We start from the raw sequence: 11,545 nt of genomic DNA, 5'->3' as shown, positions 1-11,545 counted from the left end.
GGTCACATCCTGCCGTCATAGCTTGCCTCCCATTGCTTCGTACGAGACAGAAAAAAAAGAAATATAAAAAGAAAAATGGAAATAGTGAATCAAGATATAGACTATCCTCTATCCGGATAGATAGGCCCCTATGAGCGACTATGCTGATCTTTAGATGTTTTGGCCACGTGCGTTTCTGCTAAGAAGAAGAAGGTTTGGATCTTTAAACCTTAAGAGGATGCTATCGAATGTGCTCTTGGCGCACGTGAGGGATGTGACCTATGTTAGGTCCATAAGATAGCACAACTTTTAGTGTTCTATGATTCACCTCCGAATAATGAGTAGATAGGGAAGAGCTTTTTATTTTTCTCTTCATAGAAGACTGATGGGTGGAGAAAGAGGTCAAATTACTATAGAAAGAAGAGTTGTAAACTATAGGACTTATTTTTCTAGTAGTAAGATTTAGGGGTTTTTCATTCCTTCTCTTCGATAAGAATATCGATTTGAAATGATAAAAATGCCTCTTTATTCTCTTGTGCTCAACGAAAGAACTGCCTAAGCATACTTTTTCGGATCCAAATTTCTTTGTTCTTTCTAAGTCCTCGTCTTGCATAGAAGAACGCAACTGTTGCAAAAACGGGTCTTTCAGTAGTAGGCGGCATCCCCTCTTAGTTTTAAGTAAACGGAACCATTCCGTTTTGGTTCTTCTCCACATTCTTCCCGGGCTATCCAAGAATTTTCCTATGATTTTAGAAACTAAAATTTCGATATAGAAGGATCTCCTTATTTCTGAATAGATTAGAGTATCATTTTCTTTAAAAGATACGAAATCACCTTGGGAAAATTGAAAAGAAGTAATGCTGACTATTACATTATTAACAAAAGCCTTCGATGACTTATCGGCTGCCTTGCTTGAGGAAGAGTTTCACTAAAATGGAGACGAACAAGAATAATGTCCGATCTTGTTTCTGGATTGAGTGGAAAAGGGATATATGAAGTTCGTTTTGTTCCTCTATGCATCTCTGTGATGGGTAAATCTCCATGAAAAAGGGGCAACTTTCGTGTAGTTTGTAATTGGATGTAACTATTCAGATTTTTTCGAGAATAAATCATTCTCTTGATAGATCTCGTCTTGTTCCTCAATCTTCGAAGAATGCGGCGTTGTATTATTGTAAGTTTCCTGTTCCAAACATTTCCTTCAAGTAGATGACAAGTTTTAAATCTTAATGCGGGCATTCCTCCCTTACATGCATTTGCTTGCAACAGATTCTTACTAAGACCCCATAGACACGGTCTCGGTATCTTCACTGTTGCCCCTCTTCTCAAAGCCCTTCGAGAGGAAGATGAATGTCAATGTGCCATTTTCTTCTTTCCCCTACTATTTACTCTTCTCCTTTACTGCACACTTTAGATAGATGTTTCCATCCAATCAAAGAAGGCGAAGCGCCTCTAATCTAAAGGCCAAAGAGTGCTCTTTGCGCTACTACGCATCCTTACTCATAGTATAGTGCAAGTTAGGTTTGGGTATAGCAGGACTTGAACCTGCGACCATTAGGTTAAAAGCCCAATGCTCTACCAACTGAGCTATACACCCCAAAAAAGATGTAGTAGTAAATAAGGATTGGTGCGGAAAAGAAAAGAGGGCGGCCCCTCTTCATCATATTAAAGGGGCGCGACTTTGTATGAGGCTCGTACTGCAGAGCAAGCGAAGAAAACGTAAGGGCGCGGGCTAGCACTCCTACAAGAAAACGGCCTAGCTAACGCGCCCCTTATTGAAAAGTCAAGGATATTGAATGATCGATATGAGAAAGAAGCGCTCAAGCATTCGAAGAAAGCTGGCCTTACTCAACAAGCACCTTTCTTAGCTTAGTAAGGTTGCTTGTTTCCACTCTTTGAAGATTCTATCTACAAAAAAGGTCAACGGGGGGGGGGGGGGGGTACTAAAATGGCTCTCATTGACACCATCTACGAGAAGGTGAGGTCGTCTTTATTTCCATCCGCCATACGGTTCGCCTTAAAGCCTTAAAGACGGAGAAGGGGAGGATCAATTATCTATGTAATTACGGTCTTTGTTGGCCGGGGCGAGCACTCTCTTTTCTTTGTAAAATTCCATCTTACCAAACAAGACTGACTTCTTACCAACCCGCGAAGGGTTGTGAGGCTGGACCAGGTACGAAGAATGAATCTATATCTGTGCAAGGAAGGGCCGGCGGCCGCTCAACTGTTCGAGTGCAATGCAGTGGTATTGGTTCCGATTCGACAAAGGTAGAATGCCTGGTCGAAGGTCCAGTACAGTAGGTAGCAGGCGTGTTCGTTTTGGCTCCCGAGGGAGAATGAGAAAGAGGCGATGCACCATCCTTGCTGCTACGTACGTTGACCTTGACTTGACAGATTCATCCAATTGAACCCAAACTCAAAGGAGGACCACAAGCTCAGGGCTCAACGAAAGAGAAAGTCTCGGCATTAAGAAAATTGGGTTAGCTGTGAAAGAGGCATTCATTTTTTCATGAATATTCATAGCTGAGTCTACTAAAAGAGGGACTAGCTCATCGTAGTGATTAGAGGACACCTCTGATCGTTCACCTCTAATGTGACACGTTCCCTCCCAGTTTGATCAACAGGATCAGTCGGCTAGAGAGCAGGGCTATTCTTCTTCCGAGGAGACAAAGTAGTCTCTTGTACTGACCGAACCCTCAGTTCGGAGGTCTTCGTCAACATGTTACGAAGCTCCAGTCTGGCGGTCAACTTGATGTGGGAGAGGCATGAGTGCAGTTCGATCTTGTGGTGTATTCCTTTGTAGTGAGTAGGGCCTCTTTCTCGTTGATCAGTTTGCCTCCGCTCTATTGAAAGGTCTCCATTCCTACGGCGGTTTTGTCAATGAACCCGTGGATAAGTAGGCCTTTCTTGCAGACCGATCTTCTGCCGAGTTCCTTCCTTTGTAGTCAAATCTGATGATACGCTTTGGCGATGTTACCTACCAAAGAAAAGGCCTACTAGGTGATCGAAATTGCTCAGGTCAGCGAGGACTCACTCACCTAGTCCTTATCTAATACTTTCTTCTATCTACTGAATTTAAAAGGCGACCCACCACACCGGGCTATAAGATAAGAGACAACTGTTGTACTACTTGACTGGTAAGAAAGAGCTTCCGTAAGAACTGGAAGACTCTTGTATGTACGGTAACCCTATCTTCCGCTACTGGTAGACTGTTGCACATAAAGGCCGACAGAAGCAACCTTTCTTAGTGCGCTTTTCAAGCGCTTAGCTTCTGCTATAAAAAGGCGGCAAGGCCATAAAGTAAGTGAAGTTGCAAGCCTAAGCCAAATAGGTACGAATGAAGTGACGGCCCTTTTAGAGAGAAGGGGCGGCTTTCTTGTGGTAGTCATTGCGAACATCTCTCCTCTTCTCTTAGCGTGCATAGTTTGCTTACGCCTTAGGCACATCTATCTTTCTTAGTTTCATGCTGGCCTAATGAATTGAATATGAATAAAAGTCAGTCTTTTAGTAAGCGTATATAAGCAGCTGTTTAGTGTATAAGCAATTCTTTAGTGGTCGCACCAGTACGATGGAGGTTGGTTGAAGATGATGTTACGCGGCGTTCAGAACCAGTCTTGAAGTGAATGAATTAGAAAGAACGAAGAAGTAAGGAAATGAGATGACTCTTTCTTGAACTATATTATAAACAGACCTTCCCCTCCACACAAATCACAAGTTTTTCTCCACTCCTCTCATATATCGTCGTAACGCCCTTAATGCTAGGTTTTGAAAAAGACTTTTCATGTCATTCCCATTTAGGTCCGATTCGGATCCCTCCGTTGTTTCCTTTTCCTTCTGCACCCTTTCCTCGAAATGAGAAAGAAGATGGTACACTTGAATTGTATTATTTAAGTGCTTATTACTTGCCAAAAATCCTACATCTACAATTGGTAGGTCACCGGGTTATTCAAATAAGTCGTGTTTTCCGTGGTTTTCCAATGTTACAACTGATGGGTTTTGGTCATAAGAACATCCTATGTGCTCATACAAACCCTAATGCTTGGATCTAGGTTTCTCTATTGTACATGCAAGATATCCAAGACTATAAACCCTAGATCTAGTGTATGATAAACAATATAACATATAATTAGGGTTTAGATCATACCTTGATTGTTATATAGCAATAACAATCCTAAATCCTTCTTGTAATGACTTTAGAAAGCTTAGAGTCACAAATGTCACTCCTCTTGTGGTTCACAAACACCAAGAGCAAGAGGTTGAAGAGGAGAGAGAGGATGGAGGCTGCCCTAAAACGTGTGAAACCCTAGAAGGATGCTTAGCCACGTTTTTAGGTCATAAGGGATCTATATATATAGGAGGCTATTAGGGTTATCTAACAAGGAAACCCTAATTAGGATGCTTATGCCCTAAGCAACCCATGGACCCCTTTCCTTAAGGCCTTGGACGATTTCCCCATGGGTTTCCCATAGAATTCGTCCACTCCTTAATATAAGGCAATCCATGGCCCAATTGCAATTATCTTATAATTACAATTCCAGTCCCTTATGTTTAATTAATCTCTTTTAGTCACAAAACTAATTACCAATTAATTATTGACTAATATTAATTAAACAATATGATTTCTCCTTTAATATATTATTCTCATAATATATTAATAAATCATATTTAATCCTTTCTCTCCATAGTTCATCCTATCAAGTTGCTTTGGTGAAGGCAACCCAAAAGGACCATGCTGATGGGTTTTGAGCATTCTAACACTTCCTAAGTGTACATGCAACCCTAATAACCTTGGATCTATGTTTGTCTAATTATCATGCAAAGTTGAATTCCAAGGTTATATTCCTATCTAGCATACAAGGGGAACAATTTTAACTTGAATGAAAGATAGAATAACTTACCTTGTACTTGCTTATGTTCCTTGAAACCTTGTGAGCCTAGCACCCCAAGTGTGATGCCTCAAATGCTTCACACAACACCAAATGCTCTTGGAAAGACTTTTGAGAGAATACACACTTCTTGAAAATCGGCCAAGCCCTCTAGTTTCTTATGTGTAGCCGATTTCATGGAGAATGGGACTCTTATATAGTGTTGACACATGTAGGGTTACACCATGTAAACCCTAATGTGTCATGACTCTTCATTTCCATGACCCATAGGTTTGTAACTCCCATGGAGCACCCATGGAGCATCGTATGGGTAGAACCCAACTTGATAATCCATGGAGCCTCTTAGCCCACTATACAAGATATGAATGATTTACATAATCAACCCATATATTTAATTAGTTATCCTTTGATCACTTAATTAATTCCAAATTAATTCTTTGATCAAACTAATCAAATAATATTATTAATATATTAGAACTTATAATATATTAATAATCTCCAAGTATTATTCCTCTCGTTTAGTCTATCCAATTGCATGGTGCCATGCAACCCAAATGGACCATGCCGGGTCGGGTCAAGTACACCCAGAAATAGTTATGGACTTAGACACCTTATCCAACAGTCTCCCACTTGGATAAGTCTAATAACTATAACTCTAGTACTTCAGGAACCGATCGGCAATCGTAGCTCTTTCAAGGTTTCTCGGAACTGAGAAGATGATGGTACACCATTTAAGATAAGGGATCATATAATCCTCCGTTCTAGATATCAGCCGGACAAATACATGGAACAATGTCTTACTTATTGTCCAGCAGTTTGTTTCTCGATTTCCGATTTGTTTGACAGAGAACTTAATTGAACACATCAACTTAGTTCTGACCGGGCCCGGTACATAGGTCAAAACAAAATCATCGAGGGGCCCAGATATCAGCTTCTAATCCAAGAAGGAACAGATAAACTTCGACTCATATGTTTGTTCTACCACTCATTGAATTATACACAAAGGCATGTTTTATAACATCGAGTTACCAATGCGTTTTCGTACAATCAATGCATAACCAACTTGTAAGTAACAAATCATATCTCTAGGTTTGAAGACTTATATGATATTACCGTCTCACGATCACTCGAGATAGAATTCCATGAAGTGATTCTAGTGAGCGTGGGTTGAGTCCAATGCTCAGAACTTATGAGCACTCATGATTGTTGTAGCCTTGTCCAACACTTTAGACCTCTGCAACCAATCATGATAGTCTTGATTCATACCTACTTCCGACATATGACCGACTGTGGAAGTTTGAATAATATGTTATACCAAACAAGATTATTCTGGAAGTCAAAACATGCAAAAGAAATATAGTAAAAGATCGACAAGAGATAGCAACACTTTACTCATAAATAAAACACCTTTTATTCATCATCTAATGTCAATTACACTTTACAAATTTCGAGGTCATCTAACTACTAAATCTAATATCATCCTTCAGCCCTATGCTCCGAGCATGCTGGAGATGCTTAACCCGAGTCAGTCCCTTCGTGAGGGGATCTGCCGAATTCTCATCCGATGATACCCTCTTTGCCACGAGGAGTCCTTCTTCTATTCGATGTCTGATGAAATGTTATTTTCTGTCGATGTGTCTGGATCTTCCGTGATCCCTTGGTTCTTTGGCTAAGGCAACAACGCTTTCACTATCACAGAAAATTTCCATTGGCTCTTTAATAGCTGGTACAACTCCAAGGTCTCCAATGAAGTTCTTCAGCCATATCGCCTCCTTTGCCGCCTCGCTAGCTGCAATATACTCTGATTCACAAGTTGAATCAGCCACTGTCTCTTGCTTGGAACTCTTCCAAGAAATTGCTCTTCCGTTTAGGGTAAAGACCCAGCCCGACTGAGAGCGGAAATTATCCCTATCAGTCTGAAAGCTAGCATCACTATACCCTACAACTCTCAAGTCGTCACTCCCACCGAGGGTAAGGACCCAGTCCTTAGTCCTCCGTAGGTACTTGAGAATATTCTTTACCGCAGTGCAGTGTGCCTTGCTAGGGTTCGCCTGATACCTGCTAACCATGCTCAGGGCAAAGGCTACATCAGGTCGAGTACACGTCATAGGATACATGATCGATCCTACAGCTGAAGCATAAGGTATACGACTCATTTCTGCTATCTCAGCCTCAGTGCTAGGGCTTTGTGTCTTACTCAATCTAGTGTTACTCTGGATGGGTAGCTCTCCTTTCTTGGAGTCCTGCATGCTGAATCTCTTCAGCACCTTATCCAAATAGGTACTCTGACTAAGTCCAATTAGTCTTTTACTCCGATCTCTCAAGATCCTTATCCCTAGAATATAGGTAGCTTCTCCTAGGTCCTTCATAGAGAAACACTTCCCAAGCCAGGACTTAACTTCCTGCAGAGTTGGGATGTCATTTCCTATGAGTAGTATGTCATCCACATACAACACCAAAAAACTAACTATACTCCCACTAGCCTTGACATACATGCAAGACTCATCTTCACTCCTAGAAAAGCCAAATTCCTTGACCTTTTCATCAAAGCAAAGATTCCATCTGCGAGGTGCTTGCTTCAATCCATAAATGGATTTCTCAAGCTTACACACTCTATTAGGGTACTCGTTGCTGACAAAACCTTCTGGCTGACTCATGTAAACATCTTCAGCCAACTTTCCATTAAGGAAAGCTGTTTTGACATCCATTTGCCATATTTCATAGTCATGAAATGCAGCTATGGCTAAGAGAACCCGAATAGACTTAATCTTGGCTACCGGAGAAAAGGTCTCATCATAATCCACTCCAGGAATTTGAGAGAAGCCCTTTGCAACCAGTCTAGCCTTATAAGTTTGTACTTTACCATCCATGTCGGTCTTCTTTTTGAAGACCCATTTGCACCCTACTGTCTTACAACCTGGTACATTCTCAACCAAGTTCCAAACTTGATTGTCATACATGGACTGTATTTCGCTGTCCATAGCCTCTTTCCACTTGGCTGACTCAGGGCCTGCCATGGCTTTCGCGTAACTGTTAGGTTCATCCAGACCTATCAGTGTCTCATCACTGATAAGTGTATCTCCTTCTGCAGTAATATGGAATCCATAGTAATGCTCAGGAGCATTCCTAACCCTTGTGGAATGCCTCAGAGGTACAGACTTGTCAATTGTCTCAATAAGAGTTTCCTCCTCAAGTTGAGTGCTAGGGTTTGAAGTTCCTTCACCGGTTGACTCATGAATTTCTTCAAGATCAACTTGCCTCCCACTGTTTTCTTGGCTTATGAACTCTCTCTCTCGAAAGAAAGCCCTCCTAGCTACAAAGACCACATTTTCACTAGGTCTGTAGAAGAGGTAACCAAAGGATTGTTGTGGGTAGCTGATGAAAATACACCTCTCGCTTCGGGGTTCGAGCTTATCATGAGTCTCGCGCCTCATGAAAGCCTCGCAACCCCAAATCTTGATGTGGTCTAGTTTGGGTACTTTACCAGTCCACATCTCGTGAGGAGTTTTGGCAACTTTCTTTGTAGGGACTAGATTAAGGATATGGGAGGCAGTCTCTAAGGCATACCCCCAGAATGAGATTGGTAGCGAAGCTCGACTCATCATGGAACGAACCATATCCAAAAAGGTTCGATTACGCCTCTCAGCGACACCATTCAACTGTGGTGTCCTGGGAGGTGTCAATTGTGAGACTATCCCACATTCCCTTAGATAGTCAAAGAAATCTGAACTAAGATACTCACCACCACGATCGGATCGAAGCATCTTAATGTTCCTGCCCAATTGATTCTCAACTTCCTATTTAAATTCCTTAAACCTCTCGAAAGTCTCTGACTTATGCTTAATTAAGTAGACATATCCATATCTATTGTAATCATTGGTAAAAGTCAAATAATAACAATTAGCATCCCTTGTGGCATGTTTGAATGGTCCACACACATCCGTGTGTACAAGGTCCAACAAACCTTCACCTCTCTCACAAGATCCTGTGAAGGGTGACTTTTTCATTTTTCCAAGTAAGCATGATTCGCAACTATCATCTGACTTTAGGTCAAATGACTCCAAGACTCCATCCTTTTGGAGTTGGCCTATGCGTTTCTTGCTTATATGTCCAAGACGACAATGCCATAATGATGCTTTATCCAAGTTATTATTATTAATAGAATCAATACACAAAACATTATTTCCTAAGTTATCTACAACAGATACAGCTTCATCACACCATCACAAGGTAATGCTTTAAAATAAAGAACATTATTAAAGAAAGCATCAATAGAACCAACTTCATTATTAAATGAAAAGGTAAACCCTTGTTTGTACAAAGCATGAAAGGAAATAATATTTCTTGCCATTCCTGGCGAATAACAACATTTATTCAAATCTAAATTCAACCCACTACTTAGCGACAAAGTATAAACTCCAATCTTGGTGACAGGTGTAACTTTCCTATTCCCCATGATTAAGTTTATTCTTCCTTGCTCCACATTCTCACTTCTTCTTAGTCCCTGCAAGTCACAACAAATATGAATACCACAACCGGTATCAAGGACCCAAGATTTAGAATGGGGTGAGTTATTAGAGATGATAGTGTAAATACCTGCATGGTTGGGTTTAACTTTCCCATCCTTCACATCTTGCTGGTATTTTGGGCAGTTCCGCTTCCAATGAGATTTTTCATGGTAATAGAAGCATTCAGCCTCTTTTGGGTCAAAAGAAGGAGTGATGGAACCTTTCTTGGTTCCACTTGAAGAAGAGCCATCAAGGGTCCGAGCCTTGGTAACCTTCGAAGAGCTCTTCCTTTTCTTCCCTCGACTTTTCCCGATTGCCAAAACCGGAGTAGAGTTTGGAGTAGGAGTGATAGCAACCGACTTCCCATTAAGACCTATTTCTGTGGTCTTGAGAAGTCCCTGAAGTTTGCTGAGTGTGACCTCTTCCTTATTCATGTGATATGTCATGCGGAATTGATCACAGCACGATGGTAAGGAGTGCAAAATTAAATCTATTGCAAGCTCCTTAGGGAAGTTCACATTAAGCTTCAGCAAACGATCCACATACCTTTGCATTTTCTGCATGTGGCTCGTGACGGATTCCCCGTCCTTCATCATGGCTGTTATCATGGAGCAGATGATCTCATACCTCTCTTCTCGTGCACTTTGATGGTATCTTTCCATCAAATCTTGGTGCATTTCATAAGGGTAGAAATCCTCATAAGAATTTTGGAGTTCCGCTGTCATCGTGGACATCATGATGCAAGCCATTTTTGTAGCATCCCTTTCATGTGCCTGAAAGTCAGCGATCTCCTGGGGAGTTGCAGTGGTCTCATCAATCTCCTTAAGCTCCTTGTCAAGGACATATTCTTTGTCCTCGTAGCGGGTAATCATCCTGATGTTTCTGATCCACTCATTGAAGTTGGATCCATCAAAAGTGACTTTCCCACACAAGTTCATAAGGGTAAAGGAGCTATTAGGGTTAGAGCCAGAAGCGGCATTGTTTGAAGACATCTGAAAGAAAAGGACAAGATAAGTTTAGATATTAAGAGAGTCCTTAATAAAACACCCAAATGTAATATTAAGGCTAGGACCCAATCACAATATATTATAACTTAGAAGAGGTATGCCGTAATCCAAACTATAACATATTTGAAAGGTAGGTGAATGACGATTCACTAATTTCCACCACGAAAACGGAAATATTAGATATTAGGTTTTTGATTGGTTCTTAGAAATTCCTAGATTCTTTGAGATTCAATGAACTTTTCAAAGGCATGTTTCAATCTCGAGTGTGCCCTCCAAGTTTTGTGACTGGGATACCGAGGATCACAAAACGAGGTGTGAAGTAACCATGCAAATCACTTGGTACCCTTAAAGTTTATTACTCAATCGATGTGCCGGTAAACCACACACGCTCCATCGATACTATAATAGACCTTAAGTCACCCTTTACCTACCTTGTTAAGTCCAAGTTAGTGTGCCGGTTAACCACACACGCTCCACCAACGACTTAAACAAAGTGTAAAGTGTAATTTCATGGCTTAGCACCTTATTCACATTTTTCCTAAAGTAACTAAGATTGGGAATGTAATAAAACATTTAGTTACTTTATAATATTCATCATACTTTTAATGAGAATTTATAAGTCCTTGTCTTACCCGTTCGGCTAACGACCCTCTACCGGTCAAGCAAGCGGTGGGTGAGAGTGGACACCCATTAAGTTGCCATTTTACAGGCAACAACCTTATACCCACCTTATAGACCGACTTCGTGAATGAGGCGTACTAGCGGTAAGACGACTTTGTTCTTATACATATATATATATATATATATATATATATATATATATATATATATATATATATAATTATTAAATCATAATAATATAAGTATAAGGGTTGAATTTTAACTTTTTAAATTCTAAGGGTTGGAACTAAAGTCTTAACTTGACTTTACTTGTTCCAAAACTTGAGGGCAAGTTTTGTAAACTTTCAAAACTTTTCATTTCTTGTAACTTATGAGTTTAATAGAGTAATAAAATGAAGACTCTCCATTTTTCTAACTCTTGTGTTCTTTTAATGGTTTTTATTCCAAGTGACTTTTGGTTTTCCATAACTTGAGGACAAGTTATGGACTCCATTAAAACACATTATGATCAAGAATTAAACTACCACATAGGTTACAAATAATGCCT

General features: G+C 40.5%; 1 non-coding gene across 1 annotated transcript; it reads right to left on the bottom strand.

Annotated features, from left to right (window-relative positions):
- Positions 1 to 1,500: 1,500 nt before the first annotated feature.
- On the bottom strand, positions 1,501 to 1,573 carry TRNAK-UUU (transfer RNA lysine (anticodon UUU)). The gene has a single exon. It is a non-coding gene; the product is annotated as a tRNA-Lys (tRNA).
- Positions 1,574 to 11,545: the final 9,972 nt, after the last annotated feature.

Source organism: Lactuca serriola, chromosome 5 (genome assembly GCF_051521515.1).
Source record: "Lactuca serriola cultivar US96UC23 chromosome 5, Lser_US96UC23_V15, whole genome shotgun sequence".
NCBI classification, from domain to species: Eukaryota; Viridiplantae; Streptophyta; class Magnoliopsida; order Asterales; family Asteraceae; genus Lactuca; species Lactuca serriola.
Note: the sequence above shows the minus strand (reverse complement) of the source record. Positions and strands in the feature narration are given on the sequence as shown.